This window comes from Leptidea sinapis, chromosome 8 (genome assembly GCF_905404315.1).
Source record: "Leptidea sinapis chromosome 8, ilLepSina1.1, whole genome shotgun sequence".
NCBI classification, from domain to species: domain Eukaryota; kingdom Metazoa; phylum Arthropoda; class Insecta; order Lepidoptera; family Pieridae; genus Leptidea; species Leptidea sinapis.
In genome coordinates, this window is record NC_066272.1 from 15,573,999 (window position 1) to 15,588,360 (window position 14,362).

Here is a 14,362-nt window from a genome sequence, read left to right on the forward strand (position 1 = left end):
GTGTACAACATTATAAAAGAATCTTTAAATGTGTCCGTTAATTAAGATAAGTATAAGTTTTAGTATATGATGGTGATTACTTATTAAGAACCTATATTTTTGACTATGAAAAACTTATATATTCGCAATATTAATAATGGCAAAATAACGTTTGCCGGGTCAGCAGATCAGGTGATCCGGAAAGCAGAAGACCCCTTTTTGTTCAAGTTTTGATCATTCTTAAAAATCCGAGGTAAGGCTCGTCAGGATATTGTATATAATATAATGAATTGTATTTACTGTGAACATAGGATAGATGCACATAATTCTCTCACACTTAATTTATAATGCGTCACATGTGACTATGAACAACAAATGACAATGGTAATCGCATGTAGCACGGTTAACGAGCCGTATTAATATTAAATTAATGAATAAAATGATACAAACTGCGTAAAACAGCCATTCTATATGTGAATTAAAAGTGAATTAAATTGTCTAAAATGTCAACTTACGAGGACGCGCGTTGTGTACAGACCTATTGTTATCACAACGTCGCGTAATGTAACATTTATTATTGTAATCTTATATATAAAATTATCTTTTTCCCGGTGTTTGTTACCAAACTCCTCCGAAACGGCTAAACCAATTTGTTTTGAATTTTTTTTCCAAGACAATAATATTCTGTTGGCTGAGATACAACTGGTGGGTCAAGTTATAAAAGAATCCACGTCCTATAAACGAGCTTTCAAATATGGTGATTATTATGCTATTAATAAATACTTGCTCACATCTGATATTCCAGAAAATGACCCTATAGATAATACATGGAGGATGTTCAAAGTAAATATCTCTATTACTATTGGTAAGTTTATACCAAAAATAAAAAGTCGTAAGGCGTAAAACCAAACCATGGATTACTAAGGAGGTATGTAAATTAACGGACAGGAAAAGGAAGCAATGGAATATATATTTACTTGACCGAGATAATGAATCTTATAAAAAATATCGTGCCATAAATAATAAAATAGTACAGTTAACACGTCAAAATATGATCAATTTTGAATCAAATACTGCTGATAGTGAAGAAAAAGCCTTTTATGCATATGTCAGAAAACAAATATCAACAAGAGTTGACATACCGCCAGCTCTTATGAATCCAAAAACATTTGAAATCACAACAAAGTCAGTAGAGGTAGCTGAAATATTTGCTGATCAATTTGAACACGCATATGTATGTGAGCCACCTGGGAAATTACCAGATGTGAACATAGAGAGAGGTACAGGCATCATTAGAAAACATTGTATTTACACCAGAGAAAGTTCTAAAGGCTATAAAAACTTTTGATGAATCGACAGATAGTGGTCCGGATAATATTCCTGCTATTATGCTCCAACAATGCAGCGCCATCATTAACCAAGTAACCTTAATAATGAATCTGTCTTATGCAACGGGAAGACTCCCAACAGACTGGAAAGAAGCAGTGGTTACGCCTATTTTCAAAAAAGGCAATAAGTTAAATGCTGAAAACTACAGACCAATCAGCTTGACGAGCATATTGTGTAAAGCTATAGAGAAAATCATAGTTGACAGCTTAAGAGAATTCATAACAAGAGAAAACATAATTATTCGAGAACAATATGGTTTTACACAGAAGCGATCAACTGTCACTAACCTTCTCAGCTGTCTTAGACAGTGGATATTAAATTGGGACAAACATCAACCAACTGATATTATCTATCTGGATTACGAGAAAGCGTTTGACAGAGTTCCAATTAGTCGGCTACTTCATAAATTAGAACACCTTGGCATACGTAGTAAACTGCTAGTCTGGATTAGTGACTTTTTAAATGATCGAAAATTTCGCGTGAGGGTTGGGAATGAAATGTCAAGTAATCGTCCTGTTTGCAGCGATGTACCACAAGGCTCTATACTGGGACCAATATTATTCACATTATTCTTAACTGACTTGCAAAATGTTATAAGTCTAATTCTAATTCTCATTATTCGCGGATGACACCAAGTTCTTTGGGAACCCTATACATCAACAGGGTGAAATACAACAAAATTTAAAAGCTATTGAACACTGGACAAAGGAATGGTTACTTTCACTGAATGTCAACAAAACCACTGTTCTACATATTGGAAAAAATAACCCCCAAGTATCATATTGGTTAGACAATAAGCAACTTAAAGCGGTTGATACACAAAAAGACCTAGTAGTAATCTTAAGCAATGATCTCAAATGGGAAGCACACATTATGGCTACTGTGAAGAAAGCCAACTCAATCCTTGTACCTAATCAGAAAAGCATTCTTCAACATCACCAAGGAAATATTTCTAAAAATCTATAAAACTTATATCAGACCATTACTGGAGTATTCATTTCAGGTCTGGAATCCATATTTTGTTAAGGATATAGAATTGTTGGAAAAGGTACAGAGGCGAGCCACTAAGTTGCCTAGGGAACTGAAAAATCTTACATATGAACAAAGACTTACACAGCTTGGACTCAGTACCCTCAAAAGCAGGCGAGAAAGAGGCGATCTAATTGAAACATACAAAATACTAAATAATTATTATAATGTCCCAAATTTTGAGAGCATGTTTCCAAGGAAGAGCAATCCTAGACTAAGAGGACATGATATGAAGCTAGAGTATCAATTAGCATCATCAAATCCATTGAAACACTTTCTGACCAACAGAGTCGTTCACATATGGAATAGATTGCTCAAGAATGTGGTTAAATCAAAATCTGTTAATCAGTTTAAGAATAGGCTGTACAAACATTTGGATAGATATGGCAAATGATATAGACGCATCAGCGAAAGCTGCTAAGTCTATTATAAATAATAATAATAATAACAATAGGCAAACAGGGATGAAATACCAGTCTGCAGTCACTGTCCTTCCATGTTCTAGCACAACTGTCGCGAAAGGACCTTTCCGACTAAAGAATGAGGCAATCATCTTTTTTCCTTGACTTCTTCCTTTCTTTACCTTAGTTTCCTCGAAAGGAACGCCTATTTTTGTATCACGATTTAAATATTATTCTATTCCATCCACAGATACGCAATAGAGATGCAAGATGACAATCGAATATAATAATTATTGTGGCACGATAAATTTTATGTACGATATATTTAATAGATCTTAGAATCGGTCGTCTATACCCCAGAAATTATTATTAAATTATTAAAAAAAAAAAATTACTTTTTATGGCAATACAACACCACCATCAACAACACCATCTGGATATGCGGCGTTTCTCCACAGTGCGGTTTTCATTGAATTTTCTTCTACGTTCACACAAACTGTGAAATGAGCTTCCTTGTGCGGTGTTTCCAGCACGGTACAACATGGTTACCTTCAAAAACAGCCCGTGTACTTTTTTACATTGATTCCTCTGGTGTTGCAGGAGAATGTGTGTGGTGGTGATCGCTTAACAACGGGTGACACGTACGCTCGTTTGTGCTCCTCTTCCATAAAAAAATATATAAATTTTGTAGTTTTATATATTTGCATCGTTTATCACACAGTTCCATTTAAAGTAACAAAATTGAGTAATTTGAGAGATCCAAAAGTTGTGAGTTTAATTTAGTGTTAATTTCGCCAATATTTTTCTTTAAACAATTTGACACATGTTTTGCCTCTTCACGAGGCATCTTCAGGGGATGTTGATTCGCCAAACTCAGTGAATCGTTAAAAGATAAATATTGGCGGAATAGCACCAAATAAAACTCACAACATATGGATAATTATGGATTTCCGCAAAGAAACGCCTACTTCAATAAATTTTCAAAGTAAAAACCCTCAATTAATTTGAGACAGTATGAATGGCACTTAGCTAACCTATATTATATTACAGATACTAATAGTTTATTTTGTCTCAATGTACAACTCACTACATACCTACAAATTAGTTCACTACAATCACTAAGCACTCATATTAATAATAAATCTAACTACTTCAGTTATGAAAGTGCATCTAGAACTAATATTGCTAGTACTTTAAAAAAAACTAGGATCATACAGAAAGTAGATTTAAGTGAAACATACATAACATAACAATTTTAATTAAATTCGGTTCAAAACGAATTTTGATCTTCTTTACGGTTACAATACGGTGTCATAGACGGCCAAGTGATATTTCATGACGCTGCCAGCATTGTGGTGAAATAGTTGCCCATTTGGCGAGTTACTATAACGACTTCCGGTTTTTAACAAACGCCACTTATTATAATTCAAACTGAAGAGTACAACAATATTTTTTTAAGAAATAGCTGAATGCTCTTGTAACAGCTGAATTTAGAACTGACTTTATGTATTTTGTTATTAATATTATTATGAATATTTTGTTAAACAATATACCTATATAAATCTGTCTGTTAGTTGAAACTAAATAATTTAATAAAAGTGCAAAAAATTAGACGCATACTACAATTCAATTAATGAATATTATTATTATTATAAATATTTATATTATAAATATATATTATTATTATTATATAAATATTTATACCATAAAGACTTTATTTTGTTTTAGTTGAACTAAATTATTTAAAAAAAATGTTAATATATTGATGCATAATAAAATATTATAAATAAATATTATTATTATAAATATTAATACGACAATAATCGGTCTGTTAGTTAAATCAAATAATGTAAAAAAAGTGTTAATATTTTGATGCATAGTAAAATTTATACGTCGATCAAAGATAATTTAAGATAATAAAAAGAGCCTCTTGCTGCTAGACAACCGATGAAAACTCAAAATAGAGGTCAACTGTCAACCTCAATTTTCACAGCTGTCACAGTCTATCTAGACGTATGAATGATCTAAGCTCTGAGGCATACTTTTTCGCATGGTTAGTAGTTTTTGACTTTCAATAAGTTATTATACAAACAAAACAAATCTTATAACAATATTTACAAGTATTGTAGACTACATAAAATTAAAACTATCATTACGCGGAAAAGTACCAAGTAACTGGTAGCATTACCGCGTTGGATAGCTAGGCAATAAGTGATAGTAATATTATTATTATTCAATAAAAATATTTGAATTTGATTACCCTACGGATAAAGAATTGGAAAATAAATAATCAACTATCGGTTTTTTCTCGGATTAGATGATTTAATATTATCCGTTACGAGAACACGATAAATGAATTATAATAAAAGCGTCACCGGTACAAATGGGCTGTACATGTCCGACCGCCCACGCCTGCGGCCCAAAGCTGGTTCTCCACTGTCCACTCTCCACTATCCCAAAGATAACAGAGTTTGTCACACAATCAGATAAATGATTGTTCAATTGTCTATGACTGAGACTCAGCCATAGATATGTTTGTCATTAGAGAGTGTCTACTGCGCAATTTAATAGAAATAATTCTTTCAAAACTTTCATTATATTACATTTATTTTTTTATCAGTCGGAGGTTTGGCACCCAAATCGCCTTGGCGCCTTTTTCTACCTTAAGCATTGATGTACAATAAACAAATAGTAAACAAGTAGTAACTAACTTGACGTATTTAATAATTTTACTTAATACTTACATTTCAATTGCTAAAACAAAATGTTCTTGCCTCGTGTTCGCGTCCGTTTCTTTCGCACCATAATCAAACTCTAAACCAAACTGTAATGAGATGATACTGCCACGAAATAACATAATATTGACACACTTTTACACAAATTTTCTTGCCCGAAAATAGGCAAAGCCTGTACTATGGGTACAAGACAACGATATATTTAATACAATATACTTACTCAGACTTTACATACATATAAACATCCATGACTAGGAAACAATCATACAAATGTTTGCACCTACAGGTATTCGAGCCCGGGACCTCTAGCTCAGTAGACAGGGTCGCTAACCACTGAGCTATATGGGTCGTCAAGATGATACTGCCACGAAATAAGGTGTTAATTTGAATGAATATACGTATTACAATGCCATTTGGACATTTTTTGACAGCCTTTTAATACGCGATTGTGATTCTAGTTGTTAATTGTACGGGCGTTAAGAAATAATGTGCAATTATTGTGTTTAACGCCGTAGCGAATGAAATTACTGAGCAACTCTCATTTTTATATAAATATATTTAAGAGGAGGATAAACGAGTGTACAGGTCTTCAAACAAGCCACAAGTAAGTGTATCATCCTCAGTCCTTACCATCTGGATGTGTGGCGGTCCTCCACAGTGCGGTTTTCAAGGAGCTTTCTTCCACGTACTACAAAGCTGTGGAATGAGCTTCCTTGTGCGGTGTTTCCGGGACGATACAACATGGGTACCTTCAAAAAGAGCGCGTACACCTTCCTTAAAGTCCGACAACGCTCCTGTGATTCCTCGGGTGTTGCAAGAGAATGTGGGCTGCGGTGATCACGTAACACCAGGTGACCCGCACGCTTGTCTGTCCTCCTTTTCCATAAAAAAAGCCTTCAAGTGTACGCGCTTTTTTTCAGGTATGTCACATCGCCCTGGAAACACAGCACAAGGAAGCTCATTGCTTGGATGTACGTAGAAGAAAGTTCCTTGAAAACCGCACTGTGAAAGAACGCCACACAACAAGATGTTGGGGATGATAAAAAAAAACAGTTACAACTAGAGTGAATTTTTGGAATTGAAAGTCAGTTCAGGTCTTAAATAAAAAAACTTTTGGATATAGAATTTATTTGCTACAGATGTACACAGTACCGAAGATTTATTTATTTAGGTACAGACATTGAAACTGCAAAATTGTTCTAGTATAGTTACTGTCACAGCATTATATTATTATTAGGAAATGCTGCTGATATTGATTCTGTTTTTGAATTTGTGAATGGCGTGTATGCGTATTGTATTTGCGATTGGGGGCTCTTTTCATTATTAATGTAATTAATAAATTCAGTCATTACTAATTCTATATCATTGACCATTGAACTCTTTGCTAAACCAACAAAAATTTAAATTTTATATAAACAATATGTATTGCAGAGCTCCGTATTCAAAATAGGGTCCTAGTATGAAATCTAGAATCAAATATACACAAATAATATTGTCATTATCTGAATACATATTTCGGTCTCAAACGTACCTAACGTAGTAAGGCCGTTTAGTGTCGATTCAAAACGATTTTAAGAACTATTCTAAAAAATATGCCTCATAGTTAGAAGAACTAATATACAACTTTACCAATGGGAGGCTCCTTTGCACAGGATGCCAGCTAGATTATCGATACCACAAAGGCGCCTATTTCTGTCGTAAAGCAGTAATGTGTAAGCATTATTGTGTTTTTTTAAGAGCGCCGCAGCTAGTGAAATGCCGGGCAAATGAGACTTAACATCTTATGTCTCATGGAGACGAGCGCAATTGTAGTTCTGAATGAGCTAAGAATGCTTTATGGGCAGGGCGTATCAATTAACATCAGCTGAACGTCCGACTCGTCTCATGCCTTATTATCATAAAAAAAAATAATGAAATATAGTCGAAAGTTGTTGTGAAATAAGCCGTTTGTAAAGCATCAAAACAATACAGAAATAATTTCGTTATTTTGAACAAATAACGACATATTATTGCAATAGGCATTCATTGTAATTATAGGCCTCGGGTAAATTATGCGGTGTCGAAACTCTTGCTTACATTCTGCTTAGCCATTTATATATAGATTGTGGGTGAAACCGCAAATAATTATGGATAATTTCGAAAACGGCAATAAAATGACATTTGGCTAATTTGACTAACATTTGCGAAATGTCTTCGGGGCACGATGTCTCGAAGATAATATGTAGGTAGTTGTTATATCATCGAAATTTGTGGAGTTTAATAGAGTTATATTTAAAAATAGTTCGAGCTTATTCTTTGAAATACTACGGACACTGTGTGTCTCATTTATTTATATGACTGTAGGATACGGAGGCATGTTTTGCCCTGTGCTTCCCTGGGGCATGAAAATATTAAGTCCCAAGCCCAAGGGTGTCGTAAGAGCACCATAATGTTAACACCAGGAACAGACACAAACTTATAGTGCCTACAATTTGGCTAAGTCGAGTAAGTATATTGTGGGGCGATGTATATGCTTTTACAACAAGATCCCAGAATCAAAAGTATTATGTTATTCAAAATGATTGTTAAAAACCGTTTGTGTGGTAAAGTTTACTATAACATAAATGACTTTCTTAATGATACCACAGATTGGGAATGGAGCGACCGCCCTCAGGCTATTAAATAATAAGTTTAATTGTAAAATATTAATTTGTAAACATATATTTTCGATGAAAACAATAAAATCCCGCTGAGTTTGTTGCGCCCATTCTTCTCAGGTCTGAGGCATTCGTTTTGGAATGTGTGGTAGTTATTGACTTTCAATAAGTGATGTCACATCCTATTTTGAATAAAAATATTTAAATTTGAAGAAATGTGACAAAAGCAATCAAAAGCTCTTCTAATCAGCGATATGCTATTAAATCCATTATTTACAATTACCTAGGATAATAAGAATTTCTACACAACGCATTTAATAGCAAGTATTGGCTATAGGTTCATTGAAGGATAAACTCGTAGGCACGTAGAGATAAATGTACAAAATGCATCACTACACAAGATCGGTACTACGTGACTCTAAGCCTTTGATATTAACTTAATGATATCTCTAGGGACTATTTCAATGCAGACTTTTGATACATTGAATTCATAATGACACATCAACACTATTGGAACCATAGACTATAGACATAGAGATAGTGATAATGCGTGGCCTATATTGATTTCTAGAACAGCGTTACCTAGTGGTTTTATTTTTATTTTATTTAATTTAAACCACCACTATGAGCCTTTTGAGACAGCTCATGGCCGCTTAAAGGCTGGCAACGCTCCTTGATTCCTCTGGTGTTACAAGAGAATGTGGGCGGCGGAGAGGGCTGTGCTCGGAGTTTCCTTGCGAGATCGAATCAGGAATGAGGAGATCCGTACGAGAACCAAAGTAACCGACATAGTCCAAACGATTGAAAAACTGAAGTGGCAGTGGGCAGGGCACATAGTTCGACGGACAAATGGCCGTTGGGGCAGTAAAGTCCTTGAATGGCGACCACGTACCGGAAGACGCAATGTTGGTAGTCCCCCTCAAGATGGACAGACGATCTGGTCAAGATCACTGGAATATGTTGGATGAGGGCAGCGCAGGAGCGATCGTTGTGGAAATCTTTGGGGGAGGCCTTTATCCAGCAGTGGACGTCTTCCGGCTGATGATGATGATGATGAACCACCAACAGAATCACGCATAAAAAAATTTACATTATTTAAGTTTTAGGTACTAAGTTTCTATATAATTCCATTTATAAGTGGCTACAACATACAAATTTAGACAAATAAGTCGTGCGACTGAACTTAAGGATATAAAAATTAACATAAAAAAATGATTAATGGTGAGAAAACACACATCAGTTACAATTTTAAGAAGGTATTGCTTGACATCTACCGCTTGAGAAGTTGATTTAACAAGAAAGTATTATAGAACAAATTACTATATATTATTATATATATATTAAAAAAAAGTTCTTACGCACATTAAATTATCGTGTAAAAGGAAACCGAACCCACTATAATGATTTTTTACTTGAATATAACTTTCTTCAGCTATGTCAGCGCCGCACTATAACAGACTGTGTAACTTTAAAGAAGATATGTACTGGTGAGCTGACATCTTCTGAGCTCCTCAGTCTCGTAGGCTATCACGTCCCTGCCAGGTCTACCACTACCAGGTCCATTACTTTTGAGCTATCGTCCCCAAGAACTAACATTGGGTTTCGCGCGCCATTACACAGAATGTGTAAATCTTACAACAATAGTTTTCTTGACATCGACATATTTTCGTGCTCCCCTGCTGTGTTCAGACACAGTTTAGAATTAAAATTAAAATCGTTGTTGTTGTTATGTTTCCTTGTAATAATAAATAAATGGACATATCCCTAGCAGTGTATTCCCTGTATAGCCTGCTTAGCCTAGGTATGAGGGAATGATGACCGAGATTTATTTTGTAGATTCGGTGTATAAAAAGTGAAGTAGGATACCGCGATACACGAGAGGAAGTTTGGCTCAACAATTCAGAGTTATTCATGGTCCCGTTTACGAGTTTGTGTAAGAATACCATATAATATAGTTTGCGTCTATCGGACAGCGACAGAACAGCGTATACCAGTGGGAGGCTCCTTTGCACAGGATGCCGGCTAGATAATGGATACCACAAAGGCACCTATTTCTGCTGTGAATCAGTAATGTGTAAGCATTACTGTGTTTCGGTCTGAAGGGCGCCGTAGCTAGTGAAATTATCTTTGTAGAATCATTTAGGCAAAATTTAAAGAAATGAACATCTTGACTTGATCTTGTTGCTTCTCAATATATTCTTGATAATGTAATGTATGTTCATAGGCACATAAGTGAATTTGATTGAAACTCTCATAACGATAATGTTAACACCAGAAACAGACATAAACTTATAATGCCTACTACTCGGCTCAGTCGAGTTAGGTTACTATAACATAAATGACTTTCTTAATGATGCCACAGATTGGAAATGGAGCGACCACCCCCAGGCTATTAAATAATAAGTTTAATTGTACCAAATTAGTTTGTAAACATATTTTTTAGTGAAAAAAAAGCCCGCTGAGTTTGTTGCGCCCATTCTTCGCCCAGATCTGAGGCATTCTTTTTAGAATGGTAGTTTTTGACTTTCAATAAGTGATGTCACATTTTATTTTGAATAAAAATATTTGGATTTGAATTTGTGCGGTGCTCCATAGTGTGATTTTCTATGAACTTTCTTTCACGTGCTACAAAGCTGTGGCATGAACTTCAATGAGCGTTGTTACCGGGACGTTACGACATGGGTACCTTCATAAAAACCGCGTACACCTTCCTTAAAGGCTGGCAACGCTCCTATGATTCCTCTGGTGTTATAAGAGAATGTGGGCGGCGGTGATCACTTAACACCAGGTGACCGTACTTTCGTTTGTCCTCCTTTTCCATAAAAAAATAATAAATCACTTTGAATTTTATATTATTGTAATTGAAATGATTTGTAAATCGATGAAAAAGTAAATCTTGATATAAAAGAGTGGCAATGAGTTTCTTGCTACTTCTTCTCACTAGCTTAACCCTTTACGAAGTAGCGGTAGACAAGCAAAAATATTTTTTTGACATTCATAAATGTCATTTCCGTGACCTACCTACCTAAACCTACCATACAGTGATTTTGATTTGATTTAAAACAAAACTTATTTTTAAGCTAGTAAACTAAAAAAGTAACGTGATATAAATTACTAAATCTTATAAACTTATAAGTTAACTAATTTGATTTCTTTGTGATTATTATTATGAGCAATTCTTTATGTTTAATTTGTCATGAAATTCTGAAGTAACAAAGGAAAGGTAATACCAACATTTTGAAATCTATACATACATATAAATAAAATTAGAGTGTCTGTTTGTATTATTGAAATATCCGGTTTTTACTACATGTATATGAATATAATATATACGGTACATACACCAAAATAACATTTCTTACAGTTTTTGTCTGTCTGTCTGTTTGTTCCGCCTAATCTCTCAAATGACTGGACTGATTTTGATGTGACTTTTATTGGCAACTAGCTGATGTAATAAGGAGTAACCTATGCTACGTTTGTTTTAGAAAAAATCTTTTATTTTAGAAAAATAAAGTAATGTTGCAATGTCCAACAAACGGTCTAACTCTAAAAATAATTTATATGGCAAAACAACGTTTGCCGGGCCAGCTATTTAGGAATAACTTTACATCACGTTTATTAAAGTGTAAATGGCAGTCGGCCATCACATAATAGTCCTGTAATTACTTTACTTTTCATGTGCTGCCGGTTCAATGATAACAAGTGTGTATGTACTAATGTATGCACGCAAGAAGTTATACTTCTTTGGCGTAACAAAGCAAAGATCCTCAAAATTATTTATTAATCCTGCTATTCTACGTTTGTAGAAAGAACAATATTGTAAAAATCTTGCAAAGATGACTTTGACAATTAATTATTAAATAACGAATACATAAATAAAAAATAAAATAGCATAAAAAGAATAGGGAAATCCAAGTGTGTCGTAAGAGGCGACTAAGGGCATTTACCAGTGGGAGGCTCCTTTAGATTATGGGTACCACAACGGCGCCTTTTTCTGCCGTGAAGCAGTAAAGTGTAAGCATTACTGTGTTTCGGTCTGAAGGGCGCCGTAGCTAGTGAAATTCCTGGGCAAATAAGACTGAACATCTTATGACTCAATGTGACGAGCGCAATTGTAGTGCCGCTCAGATCTTTTGGGGTTTTCAAGAATCCTGAGCGGCACTACATTGTAATGGGCATTTACCATACGCTGAACGTCCTGTCCCTTATTGTCAAAATGTATGGACGATACGGGACTCTAACCCACACCTCTCGGGTTCCGTCCAAGCCCTCTTACCAACTGAGCCAACCGTCCTAGTGACGTATCGATCGTTAATATTGGTATGTCTTGTTCAACTCTCAGGTTGTGGCTCCATCTACTGGATCTACTTTACAGTTGATAGGTAACCTGCTCAACCTCAATAATTGCATATTGGGAAATTGACTTCAGATGTCGCTTTTATAAATATAAATAATAAATAGTTTGTTACTTTTAAGAGATATCCCTCACTTCTAGGATTAATTTTAAAACTTAAATTTGTAACCAAAATTTATGAACAGTTTGTTTTTTTATCGCTCACTTCAGGGATTAAATATACTAATATAATTTATGGACGATGCGGGACTCAAACCCGCGCCTCTCGGGTTCCGTCGGAGCTCTCTTACCAACTGAGCCACCCGTCCGAACGACGCATCGATCGTAAATCTTGGTATTTCTTGTTCAATTCTCAGCTTGTGGCTCAATCTGCAGGATCTACTATTCACTTGGTAACCTGCTTCACCCCAATAATAACGCACTTTAAAAGAAGCCAATGTTTTGGCGGTTCTCAATTCCGAGGGTAGAGTGTTGTATATCTTAGCTGCCTCAAAGCAAATGCTGCGTCTTTGTGTTGTCTGTAATTAATGTATATGTCCTACTCAGAAATGATCTACTCATAATAATGAAAAACAGAATTAAAATTATGTTAGCAACTAACAATATCTATCTTACAACAGAATATTAAAGTTTACAAACGTGATGTAATTTTCTCAACGAGAATCGATTTCACGATACGTTCATGCCTCGATTCCTAGATTTACCTTTAAATACTATTGTATCTGAGAAACTTGCGCAATTAAATGCAATCATGTCAGAATTATTGTAATGACCGAAAATAATAGACGATCTAACTGAATACTATTACATGTTCTGTGGTCTAACTGTGTACTATTATGTAGTCTGTGGTACAATTGATAGCGATTGGCTCAGCGTGTACCAATGCGCGTGCGCAAGATCGGACGTTGTTGGAAGATAGACTTGCGATAAGTTAATTATACAACCAGCTCGCTTGATTACCTACTACTTAACGAGAGTTCGTTATCTATGTGAAAACAATTGAATGGTTACTGTTACGACAAATTGGAGGGCAATTAACTTTGTTGCTTGAGAAAATTTTACAGATTAAAAATTATTACGGATACTTATTGATAATAAGATACCAATGTTTATAAGTGAGTTATATTTTTTTTATTGAAGTCATACTTCTTGCAATCATGTTTTCTTCCGGAACAGCCGTCAGTGCACCTTGTTCGGTAAATAATATTTGAATTCAATGATAGCATTCCTCCAGTTTCAGGCGATATTTGAAATCACAAGAAATCATCGTGCGAAATTAGTGCCGACACTGCTATATATTGCATGACACTCGATAATATTAGCTCGTAAAAAATTGGAGTGAATATTTTAATTTTGGAACGTTCCTATTTTTACTTATAATTAATCGTGCTTTCAAAATAAATTATAACTGAACAGTGTCTTACACATAAAAACTATTTTTCGCAATACTTTCTACGTGTCCCCGTAATATTTTTAAAAGGTTTAAGTAAGTAGATTTGTTATTATTCTAAATTAGTTGTAAACAAAGTGCCTTAACATGTTCACAGTAACATTACGTACCATAAATTATTGTTAACACGACTGTAGTGGCAATAAAGGATCATTGAAAATGTGCAATAGGAGAACAAGTACATGAATAGTGGATGTAAATATAAGTCAAAGATCCGGTGGAAGTGATAGCTTTCTTTACATGGTAATTTGAAGTGAATTCTAAAGACAGATAATGAAATAATGACAAGAGTCTCGAAATCTCAAGCGATTGCTAATTTTGTGGCCATCTGGAGGGCAAAGCCAAATTGGCTTCGAAGAAGCTGGGCGTCATCAATAGAGCACGGCAAT